The 18,805-nt window shown below is 36.6% G+C and overlaps 2 long non-coding RNA genes across 2 annotated transcripts in view; one reads left to right on the top strand and one right to left on the bottom strand.

Annotated features, from left to right (window-relative positions):
- LOC311430942 overlaps nt 1-1,278 on the top strand; it is a 56,641-nt gene extending 55,363 nt beyond the window's left edge. The window contains exon 5 of the long non-coding RNA XR_014689129.1: nt 803-1,278. This is a non-coding gene — a long non-coding RNA (uncharacterized lncRNA). The remainder of the gene's footprint in view (nt 1-802) is intronic.
- Nucleotides 941-16,186, bottom strand: LOC311430943. The gene is made up of 5 exons (XR_014689130.1): nt 16,070-16,186; nt 15,732-15,860; nt 14,613-14,697; nt 4,499-4,604; nt 941-3,666 (listed from the first exon to the last, which is right to left on the bottom strand). It is a non-coding gene; the product is annotated as an uncharacterized lncRNA (long non-coding RNA).
- Nucleotides 16,187-18,805: the final 2,619 nt, after the last annotated feature.

Genomic DNA, 18,805 nt, shown 5'->3' with positions numbered 1-18,805 from the left:
AAACTTCCTAGTTTTTTCATGAATTGTTACTGTCTCCTGTGATTCTATATTTTTTTTCTGGAATCATCCACACTGTTTAACATTTCTGGATCCTTGAGCAATTTTAAATAGGCATTGCTGTTAAAAGAAGGGGAATCAGGAGATTCCTTTTTCCTGTTTACAACTCTGTATACTTCATGATGGTTATATTTGGGCTTCATTGCTCCTTAACTTGGCTGTGTTAACTCAGGATCCATCCCTATCAAGTTTGCAGCAAATGGAGGTCAAAGCTCATGTTTCAAACTCAATTTGTTTGCTGCCACATCAAGACATGTCCTCCAAATTGATTAAAAATATAAAACTTAGATCACTTTCTCTGAAACATGGAGAAATATGACTTCTTGTTGACTTAATATGACCTCTATATACCTCATAGTTCCTCTTAACTTCCAGCAACATACAAACTCCCCATTCTCAAGTACAACTATGTTAAAATACAAAAAGTGTAGGCTAAGACTTGAATATTTGGAACTCCTTATCTGAGAACACGACAATTTTACGGTACAGAAGAAGCCCAGCAATCGAGTATTGCCACTCTGCCTACTGGCAACACAAGGAAAAATCACAGGGGGAGCTCTGTCTTGGTGTTTATTTTCCACTGAAAATATCTAAATGAAACGTATTTATAGGCTTTATGTCATGATGTGACAGTTTCTACTTCAGTATGAAGAGATGTGTCCCCTGTAGGAAATGTTTCTTTTACTCTCAAACACTATTTTGTACTTTAAGGATACTTGCAAATTCTGAGTTCTTTCTTGTGCAGATTTCCACTGTCCTGTTTGTCCCTGTTCTGACCTGCATTGCAGCTGCTGAAACAAATATTGCCAATGAGAACCAAAGACTGCATTGTATACACAATCACATTTGTTACATGACCAATTCAGGAAAGATGACATGGTTGGCAGCCTAACAATATGAAGTGGAGGTGATTTTTCCAAGGTTTTCTTCATTTGTATAGATTATCTAAACACCTCATTCCACTCCAACTATTTCAAAGCATTTTAACAATGTTTAATGGAAAGAAACCAGGACTGCAATTTGAAATGTGAGAAGTTAAAAACCAATAAGTATTGACTTTTTTATACAATGCATGTTGACAATGTTCTGCATCTATACTTAGAAAATGAGTATAATAGAATTTTATTATTATTGTTCAATAATGCCTAGCTGTGTTATTCCTCAACTTATTTGAGACACAAAAGAAGTGATAATAAAGGTGTGTATCCATTTAGCTCTGTATCTGACCTCTGACTCTGGCCACTCTGGATCTGTAGAGATAAGTGCTAGTAATAAAGGGCATTATCTCAGCTATGAGAAATTTCCAGCTTAAGGATTTCCCACGCTAGTCCTTTCATCCTCTTCTGTGTGGTCAACAGTCCTTGCTGAACTTGTCTACTTCACTTTTGAATCTATCTGTACTTAGATAGCAGTAGCATTTTGTGAACGCAAATTCTGTAATCTCAATATTCAGTGGAGATATTCTCCTAATCTTGTGTTTGTTTTGAAACATCTCTCTAAGATGCCATATCCAACTTCATAACCATTTTTCTTATGCTTATAGGTTTGTTCAAAAACAAAACACAACAAAACAAAACACCTCTTATCAATCTGCAAGTCACTGCACACTCTAATGCCACATCATTTATTCTGTTATCTCCTTTTTGTTCATGTGTCTGTTTCTCTTTATTACAGTTTGTACCAGATTTTTCAATACAGAAACCATCTTTGTTGGTTTTAGTTTGCCCAATTTCTCTCAGAGCCCTATTCCCTCAGTACTGCCATTGGTTACTCAACACAATTAGCATTTTAAGGATTTCTTATAGCTCTTCCTCTAGAAACACCACATTAATACCAGCTAAACTGGACAATTCATTACTAAAAATTTAACTTTATTATTATTATTATTTAGCCCCTTAAAAACTTGTATTCCAAACTATTTTTTCCTTAAACAAACAAACACAGCAGTTTAAATTGCTGCTGTTTAAGATCGTTCTCATTTTTCTCATTACACAACTAGCTTTTTTCCTCCGTTTGAAGGCTTTATACATATGTTTCTAATAGCACTTTTATTCTACTGTTTAATGGTAATGGCTTTTGCTGATCCTGCTAACATCTGTAATTGTATGTGGCATAAATATTATTTGTCTTTCAAAGATGGGATCTTTAGATCACCTACACACTCTTCCAGATTCAGGCAAGGCATTTCTTTTTGTATGGACTCACTATTGGTGGATGATACAGATTACTTAAATGATACACATTACTTGACTTTAGGTTTTGATACTGATACCATTTCTATATTAGCACAGTTGAATCTGTCATTTATTATACCTACTCCCTTTTTGTAGTGCACCAGTGTTTATATTCTTTCTGCCACATCCGTAAGAGACTTGGTATGTCAAGATACTCCTCCAAATCAAAAACTCAGCTTCCCTGCCCAAGCAACTCAGCTCCAGGCAAATCTTGTCTTCCTTTTCCAATACCACTTTTTTTTTTAAAACCACATAGTGGGATTTGTCCTGGAACTACAATTTTTCAAATGTATGTTCCTAGTGATGTTTTTGTCTTAAGCATTTCACTGAATAGTTTGTTTCCAGTATCTTTTTACATGTATTCTATAAGCATAATGCAACATTCACTATGGACAGTGCATCATCTTTACACTTGTGAGATACCTATTAACACTGTCCTGACTGATATTATAAAAATCCTTTTATATTTTATAACATACAATAATCAAAATAGTTAGCTGTCTACTACTCCATGTCTGCTAACCTAGTCACTACCACAAGGTATCTGGCTGTCATGTGGTGTAAGGTTCTTGTCTAAAGCATCACTCCTAACATTTCAACTTCCCTGCCATCCCACCTCCAAAGGGAATAAATGGTGTAAATGACCAATTTTTTCATGCCATTCAGTCATGAAATCATATAGTAACCATGAAGGGGTTAGCACTTTTTTTTTTTTTTTTTTTTTCATTCTTGCAGTGGAAAACAGATAATCAACCTTGTGTGTTAACCAGAAAGGGATGGCCACAAAGTGAAAGAATAAGCTTGAATTTCAGGAGATGTGGCTGAAGGCTTGGATTTTAAATACCATAGTCCAAATCACATCAAAAAGTTGGTAGCATATGAAAAAAATCTTAATAGTCCCTCAGTAATACACCTCTCCTCTTACTGCAATAGAAAGAAAAATGGAAAAATTGTAGGAGCTGAAAACAACCCATTTAAAATTCAAACTGAGATAGATGTCAGCTATTTTTATTAGTTTTTGTCCCACCTTGGTAAGAGATGTTAAAAGGAGAGGGCTAGTAGAGCCTCAGACTCTAGAAATCTTTGTAATAAAGAATGCTGTACAACTAGGCCTCTACTCTTCTTCAAAGAGAATTTAAAGTTACTTGCCTTTAAAAGCAAAAGGCCAAATACCCACTTCAAAGTAGGGTTTTCCATAAAACTCCCTTTTTGAATGCAATTCTAATGTCTTCTGTCCTGCTATAAAGGAAAAGCAAACCAGTGATCACAGATAAGCTGGGTCACCCACATTAAGGCTTTCTTCTCAGGTTTGCAGCTGTGTCCATCTCTAGTCTAAAACAGATTTTAACTGGCATTCCCAGAAGAAGTCAACATTCTGAGGGGAAAAAAAATCAGAAACCTCTTTTGATGTCACCATTAATCAGGTCTGTTACTTACAATGCCTAAATATATATATATTTTTTTTCTAAAGTGATTGAAGATAACAACATTTAAAATATAATATCCCAGCACTCTGTTAATGCATTCTTAGGCATCTGTTTTATCATGAGTGAATTTGGACAACATGAACAAGATTTTTTTTTTTTTTTTTACAGAAGCATCTAAAAATTACTGTGCAGTCAGTCTGTTCTCTCTGCATTCAGTATGTATCACAGATAACAAGTTCAGGTGTAAGTGCTGCTGTAACAATGCCTCGAATCTGACACTTGATTTTTTATTATGTTTAATGCATACCAAACATAAGACTGGAGGTGTGGTCAAGAAACACAATGAGCTAGTAGCAGTCACACAGAAATACAACTTGATATCAGATCTTTTTAAGTACTATGCAAAAGAGTGACCTGGAGAGAAAGGACCAAACCCACAAAATAATTTGAATCTTGTATGCTGTTGCCAGACAAAAGGACAATTTTATAAAATATATCTACAGCACAGACATTTTATGTGATCTGTTTTAACACTACAGTCTATGAATGATAGTGAGAGGCACAATCTATGAAGAGGGAAAATGCTGATTCTTCACTAAACCCGTCTTTGTGTTTTTGCAAAGGATAGTGACAACTGTCTTATCCCCAGCTGACAAAGTAGTCAAGGTGGTAGCCATACACCCTGCCTCTAGCCTCTCTGTTACATTCCTTGACATGCTCTGTGTGAAAATAAATAAATAAAATAAATAAAATAAATAAAATAAAAAGGGTAAAACTTGCCTGTCCTTGTGTTTATGTTTGCTTCAGGCTGTCCATTTAGCAGTTACATTTCTTAAATTTTGCTTGGTATCTGAATTCCAAGTCTGCATAAAATGGTGAGTTTAGTCTGAAAAGCAAAAGAAAATACAGTAGTAACAACGCTGGAAGGTAAATGATAACATTTAGATAATCCAGTTCCTCTCTCTACAAGCCCAGATTACATTTCTTTTCCTGATTTTACATTAACATTCACTATGTTGGATTTTAATAACTTCATACCCTAAAACAATTCCATAGCCAGGAACTTTGCCATGGTAGACAGCTTATTTATCAAAGTTCTTTGTCAACTCGCAAGACACCTGCCCTCATAATACAGAGAAGTTATATATTCACCACACTTTTTCAAGCAGTTTTCAGTTCAGATAGAATTTCTATCAATAGCCTTTCCACTTAATCTGCCATAGAGACTTTCAGAGCCTGTGATATGTAAGGTATGTTTGGGTACCACTCTGTTACACTAGAATTTTCCTTCTTAAACCAAATGGTCATAGTAATTTGGCTTCAGCAACCCACATGGCTCTTTCTCCCACATTATAGCCTTTTGCCACCCTGACTCTGTCTGTCATGTTCTTTTGTTGCTGACTGGCCCCCTGTTTGGTTCCCAGACCTGGTTCACTGCTTGCCATGTTGAGGTATGTCATTGGACCCTGCTACCAGCATGCAGCTCTTACTGCTGCACTCAGTCCCGGTGGGACAGTGTCTCACCTGTAGGGGTATGACTGGCCACAGGGGTTGTCCTCAGCTTCCTGCTCACATACTTTTGGGGAACAGACACCCTCCTGCTCCTACTTAACTTCTTCCTCTAATATTTTCATAGAATCACAGAATCATTGAATGGGTTGGGTTGGACGAAACCAGAAAGACCATCTAATTTCAGGATTTCAGGCCCCTGCCATAGACAGAGATAGTTTCCACTATACCAGGTTGCTCCAAGCCTCATCCAACCTGGCCCTAAACACTTCCAGGGATAGGGCAGCGACAGCTTCCCTAGGCAACCTGTTCCAGTGCCATACCACCGTCTGAGTAAAGAGTTTCTGCCTAATATTTAAAAAAAACTGCTTTTTTTTTTTTTTTTTTTTTTTTTTTTTTTTTTTTTTTTAAGCCTAAAGCCATTAACCTCATTCTATCACTACACTCCCTGACAAAGAGTCCCTCTCCAGCTTTTCTGTAGGCCCCCTCCAAGTACTAAAATGCTGCTATAAGGTCTTCCTGGAGCCTTCTCTTTTCCAGGCTGAGTGACCCCAACTCCCTCCATCTTACTTCATAAGAGAAGCAAGATGCTCTAGCCCTTTGCTCATCTTTGTGGCCCTTCTCTGGACTTGTTCTAATATGTCCATGTCCTTTTTCTGCTGGGGACCCAGAGCTGAATACAGTACTCCAGGTGGGGTGTCACAACTGCAGAGTAGAGGGGGAGAATCACCTCCCTTAACCTTCAGGCCATGCTACTTTTGATGTAGTTCAGGACATGGGTTGCTTTCTGGGCTTCAAGCCTACATTGCTGGCTGACATTGAGCTTCTTGTCAACCAACACCCTCAGGTCCTTCTCCTCAAGGCTGCTCTCAATCTGCCCAGCCTGTATCTGTGCTGGGGATTGTCCCAGCCCAGATGCAGGACCTTGCATTTGGCCTTCATGAGTTTCACACAAACTCACCTCTCAAGCTTGTCAAGGTCTCTATGGGTGGCATCTCTTCCTCCCAGTGTGTCAACCGCACCATACAGCTTGGTGTCATTGGACAAGCTTGCTGAGGGTGCACTGAATTCCACTGTCCATGTCACTGACAAAGATGATAAACAGTGCTGTTCCCAATACTGACTCTTGAGAAACACCACTTGTTACTGATTTCCACCTGGATATTGAGCCATTTACCACAAATCTTTGAGTGCAACCATTCATCCAATTCCTTACTCACAGAGTGGTCCATCCATCAAATCCATGTCTTTCCAATTTAGAGACAAAGCTATCATGGGGGACAGCGTCAAATTCTTTTCACAAGTCCAGATAGATGATATCAATTGCATATCTACATAATCTAGTATCTTGTAGTTAATGATGCCATTGTGGATTGCATTCAAATAGGGTTTATCAGCTACATTCCCTACAGAAAACTGGGGCACCATACAAACAATTCTTTTCATACTTGTGAACAGTCTCTAGTTAAAAGCTGCTGATGATAGTTTGTTGTCACCCTGAATGCTTTGATCTAGTAGGCTTGGGAAAAACAAAACCAAACCAAACCAAACAAAAAACAACCCAAAGCCCTCTATAAAAATATCACACCGGCACCTCTTGAAGTTGATTTTTTTAGGTATCTTTTGCTTGCTTTAAAAGGCCATTTTCCTTGAATACATAGTAACCAGAGTAGAGCAGGTTATCATTCCCAATCATGAGAACTAAGGGACTCCATGTAGTTGGATATGAAGCCGATTCAGAGAAGCTTACTCTATTTAGGAGAATACCTTCATGGGAATTGTGACCAGTACACAGTATGAACAACTGTAGGTAATATTTGCAAGAGGAAACACTTGTTTTTCATCTGAGTCCTTTTTTTCTCCAGAGAAATTGAAAATTCTCCTCAGAGATGCTTCTGATCAGGTTCAAGTTGGGAAAACTGAAAATCTATTTATATTTACAGACCTTCTGTTATCTCCACACACATCCTCCTCCTTCTCCCCTTTCCCCCCACCCCATAAAAAGAACCCTTCATTTGTAAACTTCTTGTGTTTAGCTATTTTAAAAAAATATAATCAAGACATGTTTCAAGTGCTAAAATATCAATCTTCCCGTCCTAACAAAAGCAATAAACATACGACAACAATATGCCTTATAATGCATCATATATATAAAGCTTCTTAGAAACCAGACATCTGCTTAAAATCTGGGGCCTTTCAACAGCTCATAACCTCCCAGACTCTGAGTTGAACTTACAGATAGCGTAGCTGAGTTTAAGAAAAACCAAAGCCAGTACTGAATGAAAGTTAAGTGAGAAGGTTTCATAAAAAGGAAAGAATTATGGGTCTGATTTTAAGGAACACCTTGTAAATACCTAGTTGTATACAAAGGATTTTTTTTTTCTTTGATAATTTTAGTTATACTTTCATTCATGCCCCTCTTTACACATGTCTTTTCATGGTTAAAAATAGAGACAGGGAATTAGTAGCAAGGTTGATAGTCTGAGGTGAAAGCAACTGATGATGATAGTCCAGTGATACACTTTGTGCCAGGCACTGTGCACTCATGTTACTGATCTGAAGCTGCAAGTCTGCTTGGAAGCACAGAGATCATTTGGAGAATGACAGGTGATGACTGTCAGTTGAAAGAGTGGATAATAGTCCTTGAAAATAAAAATACTAAACAAAATCAGATACTTCACTGAGAATGTAAATTAATTTTTGAAGACAAATATGCCTGTCAATTGAATAGCTTCTTCTCTTTCTCCTTCTTTTAAACTTTGAGTTTTACTAGACACATTTAAAATTTATTCCTGTGATGCTATTTTTACAAGTTCTTTTATAGACTAGAACTGCAATTTTAATAGGCTCTAAAAACAAAACCTTTTATTTTTGGTACACAGAACACTGTGTACTAAGTGCAATGCAATACAAGTTGCACAAAGTACGTGAACTTTAGTACTTAAACTGTGCATTCATGAATACAAGCTTGTAGTTCCTATTTTTCTACTGGGATGTAAAAATTTTCATAAAAAACATTTGATTATTTCCCTTCTATTCCTCCACATCACGAGAACGAAATTTGAGAAGTGGTTTGTGAAAAGAATAATGTTTATAATGCTACTGATATTTTGAATTATAATCCTTATAAAAATTGCAGGATAAATTAGGATCAATTGCAGGTTTCATCTAGAGTAAAACAGAAGTCTACAGGGTGATGTTAGGGAGTTGATAGTAATAGAAATAATATAACATTCCAAATAATAGACCTATTCTTTTTAGAAAATAATTGAATAAATAATTGATTATTATTTTTTAATGATCATTAGGTACAGAAGTATTTCTTATATTTGAATAATCCAATTTGTACAAGGTCTCTCCCTAAATTCACTATTTCCAAAGAAGAAGGGCAATTAAGAGTGCCATAATTAAATTATTCTGTATGTATTATTAATGCAAATCATTCATAACATAATAATTTAATCATAATGTGATTAAGTTAGTGCTACAGACATTTCTTAATTTAAATTTCTTAATTAATTCTTAATTTGGGGATAGTTTATTTGGGTTGCTGATTAGTTGTGTCATTAATACAAAGTATTCTGGAGTAGATACCATCCACAGCTGGAGTTGTTAGCCCAGAAAGTTATAAGCATGTTGTTCTGCTTCCAGATTAAGGAAGCTGAATTTTTCAATAGCAAAGCTATTCTGTAGATTTTTTTCATTTCATTTCTCAGATGTGAAAGTCCTGACAGGGGCTTGCATTTGATGGCAGACAAATAGGTCATGCATCATTGCTGTTTGGAAAGTCCCTTCTAGAAGCAGAATGCTAGGTGAAAAGATATGCAGGTCTAGGGCAGGTTCAGGCGCCATATCTCAACACAGTGTACCCACCGTTGAACATTCAATTGCTTTCTTCTCTCTCCCTTTTACACCATCTGTTATGTATCTCTCTTGTACCATCCAAGGGAACAGCACTTGAAGTAGCGCATACTAATATTTTTTGAGGAAGTAAAGAACAGTTGGTTTCATCAATTCAGACATAGTCATTACTCTAAACTATTTTGGATATTATAATTTTTAAGATTTTTTAGGAATTTATTATTAACATTTTTGTGAGTTTTTAGGTGTAGGAGTTATCACCAAATCATTGGGACTGACTTTTGATGTGTCATCAGTTATCAGGTAGCACACATGTTTTCCCGTATCAAATCTAAATATTGTAGATTCACAAAGCATTTTTAGTTCTTTAGTCTGGATTTACTTCAGATAGTTTTAATAGTGAGTGCCCAATACTTTTCTCTGAAATTAAAGATTAATGGCCCTACATCTAATATAATGCTCTCAACCTCACAAAGATGAACATGTATTCAAGAGACATTAGATTGCTTCTGCACTCTAGAGACTGTGGTTAGGTAATAAACAGCTTAGAGTATATTGTAGAAGTTACAAAAATTCACAGCAGTCCAATCCTATTGATCTTACTACAACATTAGCTGGCCATTTCTAAATGCAAAACATGTGTTAAATCTAAGTTAATGCAGCTGCTGCATTAATTCAATTCTTTCTTGCTTCAGCAAAAAAATGCTTGTACTGTATAAATCCTACTGTTGCAGAACAATTCCTTAGATATAAACAACTTGGCTATTGTTAATGTTCTTATACTGCTGAGGATCTCAGAAAAGCTGCAGAGATGCATCACAGCAATCATTACCGATCAAGGGTTTCCAATTACAAAGTCACACCTACTTTTCAAGCAGTTGATACAAATAAAGCAAAACTAAGAGTTTGTATTCAGTATAGAGTTTTCTAAGAGAAACTTTTTCTAAAAAAACTTTTTCTAGAGTTTTCTAAGAGAATGGGAGATCATACTTCCAGAAGATTTTACTTGAAATGCAGACACACCACCAGAGAGACAGTTCTACTGTTCTGGTTTAGTCAGTTAATTGGAGCCATATTGTGATTTGGAAGCTGAGAGAAGGGTTATAATGACTACAAATGTTTAAACCAAAGGAATAATATTTGGCTTCTTGAACTAGACCCCATATAGATATTGCATTAGCAAGTCCTTCATCAGGTACATTAGTGCCTACAGCTGGAAAGACCTCTGACAGGAAAAATAAATAAATAAATAATGATTCCTGGATATCAGGAAAAGTTTTTTTTACTGATAGGGTTGTCATGCACTGGAACAGGCTTTCTGGGGACATAATCATGGCACCAAGCCTATCAAAGTTTAAGAAGCATTTGGACCGTCCTCTTAGTCATATGATCTGAATTTTGGGGTAGACCTGTGTGGTGCAAGGAGCTGAATTTGATGATCCTTGTGGGTCCCTTCCAAATCGGGATATTCTGTGATTCTATGATAGATTTGGGCAGTGTACAATCAAATAGTTGCAATAATAGAGGGATTTATTTGGAAGAATGCCTGAAGGCTTATAAACACTTCTGCATAAAGACAAGTTGCAATTTTGCATGATGTTTTACATAAAACCAAATTGCTGTCTTGTAGAAATTCAGGAGACAATAATGATTTAATTTCACTCTTGTTACACTTTGTTACCCTCAAAATCTTGTTGTGGGGAAAAAGGAACACACCAAATATGGAGCTAAGAATGTATTTTTAGTTAAAATGATGTTTTTACAGTTTAATTGTCCAAAACAATACAAAAATATGACTAATAATACAGTTAAAATTGCTACACAAGTTATATCCCACCCTTCTCTCTGTTGCAATGCTAAGTTTTCCAACATCCTTCCAGATCCTATAGTCAACAGCTGAGTCTTTCTTAATTGGTAGAGGGAGGGTAGTGATAATAAGTCATCTGTACCCAGTGGATTTTGCAGAAACAGTATAATATTTATGGTGAGAGTTTTTTTTTTTTTCCCTTCAGTCTCAGATTTGTTTCTATAAGTTTTCTCACAACAGACTGCTTACTTTCCATTGTCTCTCAACTTTTTTTGACAAAAAGTGCTACTGTCATGCACTGATTCCCTAGGCCTGTGAGACCACTGCTACACAGGACACTCAGAGAAGTTAACACATCTGCAGTGAATTCACCAGACAGTTGTTGCAACAAGCTAAATCCAACTCAGGCCATACAAATCCAGATGAGATCATACACAAATTAGTCAACACAATGCCTGTGGCCTTCTACTAGTGATGGAAAGACAATTGTAGTTACTGGGTTACAGCTATCACTGAAGTGAACAGAAACCTACCACTGACTTTCTTCTGATGGGAACTGACTTAGTATACACACTTTTTAAACATTCAATATGGTTAATGTTCTTAAGAAAATGGACTTTCAATTGTTGGAGAGTAAAATTGATAGTATTGAAACACATGAAGAAAGAAAGCAAAACTTGACCTTCTTGCTAGACTGGAGATGAAATTGCATGAATTGGTTAATGTGCTCAGAGACAGAATTAGGAAAGTGAAGGTGGATTCAACTCCATAAATCCACAATCCATTTTATATTTATTTATCTAGAGCTTGTTTCTACATACAGCTGATTACTTATTCACCAAGATTTTGGAGTGCTGAGAAAACCAAACTTATGAAAGCTCTTTTTGAGACTGACCTCTCTCAAATGTGGAATCAGAAACATTCCTTATTAACTTGCAAAGTTTGTTTGATACCAGCATATGGTTCTGTTGTTATCTTTTTGAATTAAACAACACTAATTTCCATATATCTCCATGTTGCTGTTTTCCTCATACATACTCAGTTTACTCTAATGTTTCTTTGTTTCTAAAATTTTGTTTGAGACCATTTAAAATGGGAAGAAAGCTGCAAAATAAATATGTTTGAGATGAATAGCTACATCTTTCATAAATCTTTTTTATTATTATATATTATTATTATTACAAATGAGCTCAACATAGTAATGCATTTTGCTTTAATTACAATTTTGATGACCTTCTTAGAGCTGAAAGCCATTTCTCTTTGTTTAATGACACGCATGTGTGTGGTTGGGAAGCTGTGTTGCTAAGTGATTTCTAGGAAAGCTAGTGAAGCAAACTAATGAAGTGTCAGATAATATTTTGTAGCAATTTTATGGAATGGCACAATTGGACCATGAAGAGACCTGTCTTGCATTTGCAAAATCTTCAGATTTTGAAAGTTTGAGAGAGCATATCAGACCCAAATTCCAAAAGAACCCCCCCAAATTCAAAAAAAAAGAATCTCCCATCTCTTTGTTTTACCATATCTAACTTGTGCATTTAATGATATAATAAAATATGATAGGGTAGATGAATGCAATGTACATGTTTATTTGTCCCATGCATCTGCGAGGGTACAAAGTATGTTTGAACCTTATATTGCTAGTAGTACTTGTACAACTGGGAAGAAAATGGTAGTTCTTCCTTATATTTTCAATATTTTCCAGAGGTATAGAAGGAACAGCTAAATAGCAGTGAAATCGACATGCTTATAAATAAACATATAAGATTCATAATAAACACGTTAGAACTCTTACCTGCCTGTTCCACTTTCTTTATTACTTTTTCTTTTTCTTGCCTTCCTGCCTGCTCTCTGTCTCTCTCTTTCTTTCTTGCAGTTTCTTTTTAAATTAAGCATCATCACATCATCATTGCTTCTTACAGCTTTTTTTTTTTTTTGGTAGAAGAAACTGAAGTGTACTCCCTCTGACATGTATAGTATAAATTCAGCCTGTACACGATACTTGTCAACTTTAGAGTGAATATGAAGCAGGTGGAAGTGACATAGCACCAACTTCAATACAGATGTGTCACATTGATGGATTCTAGGACAGCTCCACAGTTTGAAAACACTTTTATGGAATAAGCTGTTTGTTTTTTTTTTGTTTTTTTTTTTTTTCTAAACACAAAAGCAACCCAAAAGATTGGGTTCTTAATATGGAAATTAGTATGATTTCTATATTGCATTTTGTTTTGGAGAGAATACAAGACATATATTCTTTGGGAGCAAGGATTTTAAAACTTCATCTCAAGGAAAGCTGAAAAGGTATTATTAATTTATAAAGCATCTGGGTAGCACTTAGGCATACCATAATGAAGAGTTGAACGATAAACAGAAACCAGTTTCTTGAGATGCAGTTCTGTGCATTTTCTCATCTTTCATGTTTGTGTCATGTGTTTTCTCATCTTTTTTCAGTTAAAAACAGCATTTGAAACTTTATGATCTGAGTAGATAGCAGCACAGCCAACTAAATTTAGGTATTGGAAAGACTACTCTGCAGGCATTACTTATCATGCTTTGGTGAGGGATAGGAGTGAGAAGGGGGAAAGGAAAAATATTCTGTATGTGCTTGCTGGTATTCTGTGAGACCTAAAGTAGAAGGAGCAAATGAAAGACAGTTGATGCTGACTTTGCAATATTTCAACAAAAATCTTACATAAATTCCAGAAGCCTCATGAAAAGATGACCTGTTCTCTTGGAATTTCCTAGCTTAAAGTTTTGAGAGGTTCAACAACTCTGGCAAATATGTAGTGAGTATATAACTGTATATCCTCAGTTACAGATACATCACTTCTGAATCTTTGTACTCAAATTTCTATTGGTCTTTTAAAACTTATCCTTTATCAGCACAGCTAACTGATGTGCCCTTTAGTCAAGGACATGTTATACTTGGGCTTAACATGTGATTCCTAAACTGATTCTTTAAAAACTCTGCTAGCATACTGATACCTTAAGGAAGAGGAAGAATCTTCAAGGATAACTCAGTGTATACAATCTGATTTCTATCACATTTCTTTCATTTAGAAAAGGAGAGAATTATTTTATTCGTTATTACTATATATATATTTACTTATTTATTTTTGGTGAGAGGTAAAGAAGCCAAAAGCATTGTATAAAGCACAATCTTCAAGGTAAATTGATTCATATGCTGCCAAATTCAGGGAGATCTATAATTTGGACATATTTTTTCTTTTGCACTGTGACTTGCCTCTGTATTTTCTTATCTTCTTTTTTTTTTTCTTTTTTTTTTTTTTTCACTTGAAGTACCTCCCTGCATTGATCCTAGAAGTCCAAAAATACATTTGTGTAATATATTATTGAAGTGATTTCAGACTTCTTAGATAGCATGCTATGCTTGGAGCTCTACAGCAGCATTATTTTGCCTTGTGCTCCTTAAAAAATGCTCATGGGATTCCAAGGCAATATTGGTTCCTTCTACAATGTATTGCATAACCTTTTTAATTGTACACCATTAAGATAATAACAAAATCAGACATGGTTATTATATCTTATGTTCTTCAGCACTGCTTTTTGTAGACAGTTGTTTGTTTTTTTTTTTTCCCTCCCTTTTTCTCTCCTAAAGAAAAGGACTTCTACTTGAGAGATGCTATGCATTAATTTTTACTAAATTTGCCAGTGGGGAGGTCACAGAGATGATAGTTAAAGAGAGAAACTTACCATTCTGTTGTGAGAGCATGAACCTGTGGTGGTTTTACACCGCTGGGCAGCTGAACACCAACATAGCTACTCTCTCATTTCCCTTCTTCAAACAAAAAGGGGAGAAAATAGGATGAAAATATCTCAAAGGCTGAGATAAGGACAGGAAGATCACACACAAATTACCATCATGGGCAAAACAGCCTCAGCATAGGGAAATTAGTATAATTTATTTCCTATCACTAGCAGACTAGAACAATGAGAAACTACAACCAAACTAAAAACACCTTCCCCCCAACCACCATCTTCTACCTCCTACCCCCGAGCTGCACAGGGGAATTGGGAGCGGGGGATGGGATCAATCCATGATCCTTCATGTTTGCTGCTCCTTCACAGCCATCCTCTGCCCCTGGGGTCCCTCCATGGGATGCCATCCTTCCCGAACCTAGCCTGTGGGAGCTGCCCACAGGCAGCAGCTCTTCAAGAACTGCTCCAACATGGCTCCATACTATAGGGTCCCTCTGTCAGGAGCAAACTGCTCCAGCATGGGCAGCAGCTCCCCAAAGACCTCCTGCTCCTGTGTGGGATCCTCTCCACAGGCTGCAGCTCCAGCCCGGAGCCTGCTTCTGCGGGGGCTCTCCATGGGCCACAGCCTCCTCCAGGCCACATCCACCTGCTCCACCGGGGGCTCCTCCACAGGCTGCAGCATGGAGATGTGCTCCATGGGCTGCAGGGGGACAGCCTGCTCCACCTGGGCCCTCTCCACAGGCCACAGGGAAACTTCTGCTCTGTGCCTGGAGCACCTCCTGCCCTCCTTCTGCACTGACCTTGGTACTTGCAGGGCTGGCTCTCTTACATTTTCTCACTCTTCACACTCCCAGCTGCTGTTGTGTAGCATTTTTTTTTTTCCGTTTTCTAAATCTGCTCTCCCAGAGGCCCAATAGGATTGCTTGCAGGCTTGACTCTGGCCAGCAGCGGGTCCCTTTTGGAGCCGGATGGAGCCAGTTCTGATCTGACATGGAGCAGCTGGTGGACTCTCCTCACAGAGGCCACCCCTGCAGCCCCCCGATACCAAAACCTTACCATGTAAACCCAGTACAGTACCAACCATGAAATACTTTCAGTTACTGCAATATACACCTGTTGCAACCTGCTCAAAGAGCAATGTGTACCACTCTAATAGTCATATGAATTGAGTCTTGTATCTCTTCTCAGGTTTGAAAGCAAAATACTTCTTACGTTTGTGTGACAGACGAGAGTTGTTCTCAGCTAGAGAGGAAAATAATACAAGAAAAAGGTCATTTACCATTTCTTCCTTGCAACTGAAATTAACAACACAAATCTCCAGCATAGTATGTGGGTATTGTATGTCCTGTTAGAGGATAGAGCTGTGAAAGGGATGCTTTTTGCCTTTTTTTCTCTGCTGTATTCTGGGCCAGGTAGAGATCTCCCAAAAGAGGGAAAGAATACCTCCTTACCTGAAAAAAATCCATCTTCAAGCAGAAAGTCAGTTTCTGCCTCCTGTATTCTGCTCTCTAAGGAGAATGAGAAAGACAGCAAGCTGAAGACTTTATTGCAAATGAACTGAAAGTCTTAAAAATATATATATATATGGGGGGGGGGGGGGGGGGGAGGAAGATGTACAGGTAGCCCTCAGAGGTGAAAAGGAGGTATTAATAAGAAAATTAAAGAGAAAATATGCGATTTCTGGAATAGGAGAGAAGTGTAGAGGCAGTATGCAAACAATCCTATAACACTAAGACATCCTGAACCAAGAGGAAGAGTGATGAGAAAGACCCCACATTACAGAAGTACATCGTGCAGATTTTATTCTTACCCCTTTTGTTTTAGTGTTTTCCACTAGTCATTCAGATTTTTGATCTTAAAGTTGCTGTGTGTTAGTTGGTGTTCCAGACTATGAATGAAATGTTGTTTCATTAAGGGCCTTCTGTGTCATGCTCTTTTTAAGGAAAATCATGGTGCCATGGCTTACTGTGGGACTTCCATTTTAAGAAAGTTTTACAGAAATTCATTTACCTGTGCTCAATTTCTAATGAAAGGTGAAAAACCTACATTTTCTAAAGCCAAAATTGTATTTTGTCCTCAGTAGTAAAGGCTTCTCTATGTAAATCAAGGGTAGAAAGAAGGAGAAGGAGTGCAAGAGTTCTTTTCAGCAGTGGTTTCTCAAAATAATATGAGATGTTAGTGTTGCTTTCATATCCTACACCAGCAGTTTTCTTCTTTATGCTGATACTGCTGTCAGTACTGGCAGTCAATACAAGCTGTGATTTTTGGATTTGTGATTCCAGCTCTTGTCTCCTGGGAGCTGAGCAGAACCAACCTAATTACTTATTATTTGTAACAAGAATTGGATGGTTTTCACAACTGCACTTTGACTTGAACAGGCTGGCACAACTTTGCCAGTTAACCATTCCTCCTTTATCCACACCAAAGATTTAGCAACTTATATTGCCCAAGCTAAATTCATAAATGAGATATGAATACAGCAATGTATTACACCAAAGATTTAGCAACTTATATTGCCCAAGCTAAATTCATAAATGAGATATGAATACAGCAATGTATTTTTAGGCATGATGGCCTGGAACAAAAATTGTTAAAGCACTGAAGGTGTCTAGAATATGAGTTGTTTTGCTATGATATATTCTTTTCTCTAATAAATAGAAAATAGCAAAAACAAGGAAGGTAGGTTTTGTTAGTCTGAGGGTAATGGATTTACCAATTCCCGAAAGTCAGGGTGGCTAAACACTTACTGAGTCTATGAAAACTCATTACAGCCACACATAGTGAAAGAAGCCACACACTAGAAGACAGAAAATAATGTAGCAAATTGCAGTTAACCTGTTTTTTCGAAGGTGGGATATCTATCCTACTTACACACCTATAGGTGATTGGTACTTTATTGCTTTCATCTTTTCCCCATACTTCATCTTCACACCTTCATATCTTCTTCTCTAAAAACCAGACATACAATGATACCTGTTTTATAATTTATTTATGGTAGTCAACACAGGATCCAGTGGAAGTCTCTGTATTATTGTATTTTTCCTCAGTTGTATTTGTGTATATGTGATCTTTATAGAATAGAAGTTTGCTAAAAAACAAGATTGAACAGGGTAGTAGATAAATGTATAAAATTTTAAATTATGTGGCAACTTTTTGTCTGTTTCAGGAGTGTTAGGCTCTTGAATGTGATCCATCAGTCCTTCTCTCTTTCCCTACAACAACAATACCCACACTTCAAAGAAAGCTTGAAGTCTGGTAGGATAGACTCAGATACTTAATCTCAGTTTACTTTTCCTGCCTTTCCATCCTCAGTGAACTTGACATTTCAAGTTCAATTTTGTTTTTAGCTGTGCCTTTTAAGAAATTATATGCATGATGTATGGTATATCAAGCATTTTACCAATCATTTCTATTTAGAGAAAAAGAAAACTCTTTTTTTTTTTTTTTTTTTTCTTTTTTTTTTTTCTTTTTCTACTGTGTAGGTGTTTTTATTTACTTTGTGTGTGTGTGAAGGGTAGAGGTAAGAAGTGGAGTAGGGTGGGGGCGGGGGAGTGAGGGAGTTTTGTACTCAGAAATAAAATCACTTAATCTAAGGACAAAACAAATGCTTTCTATATAATGGATGATGCAGAAATTGTTATTGCTCCATCATTAACAAATGTCTTGTTTAGGTATTGAAAATGCTTTCGATGAAAAGGTAAGTTCTTGTTCATATTACATGTATTCATCTCAAATGTTGTCTTTAAAAATACATAAATAGCAGATCAAAGTGAAGTTCTAGAACAATATATTTTGAAACACTGATCTAAGCATTATTAATGGAAGTGTTATCTAAATATTGTAGAAGTAATGACAATTTCTCCAGATGTTAAACTACTGAATCTTTTGACACTTTGGTATAGGAGTTAGATCACAAAATGGATTACCTTGTCCGTCAAAATATGGTTGAAGAACATTTCACTGACTACCAAGGTAGGAGTAAATATACAGGAAAGGTCACATGGAATTTACCAAGTTTAAAGAAACAAGACACTTACCAAAAAAAACCAAGAAGATAAAATAAAAAAAAAAAAAAAAAAAAGAAAAAGCCTAGTACAAGATTATGTTAATTTTGTATAAATCTGTTTATCTCAGGAATCAGTTCAGAATTGCATAAAAAAAGGTGATTGCTAACTGAAAGAATCATG

Source organism: Aythya ferina (assembly GCF_964211825.1).
Source record: "Aythya ferina genome assembly, chromosome: 2".
NCBI lineage: Eukaryota > Metazoa > Chordata > Aves > Anseriformes > Anatidae > Aythya > Aythya ferina.
The sequence above is the reverse complement of the archived record's forward strand: the minus strand, read 5'-3'. Positions and strand labels throughout refer to the sequence as shown.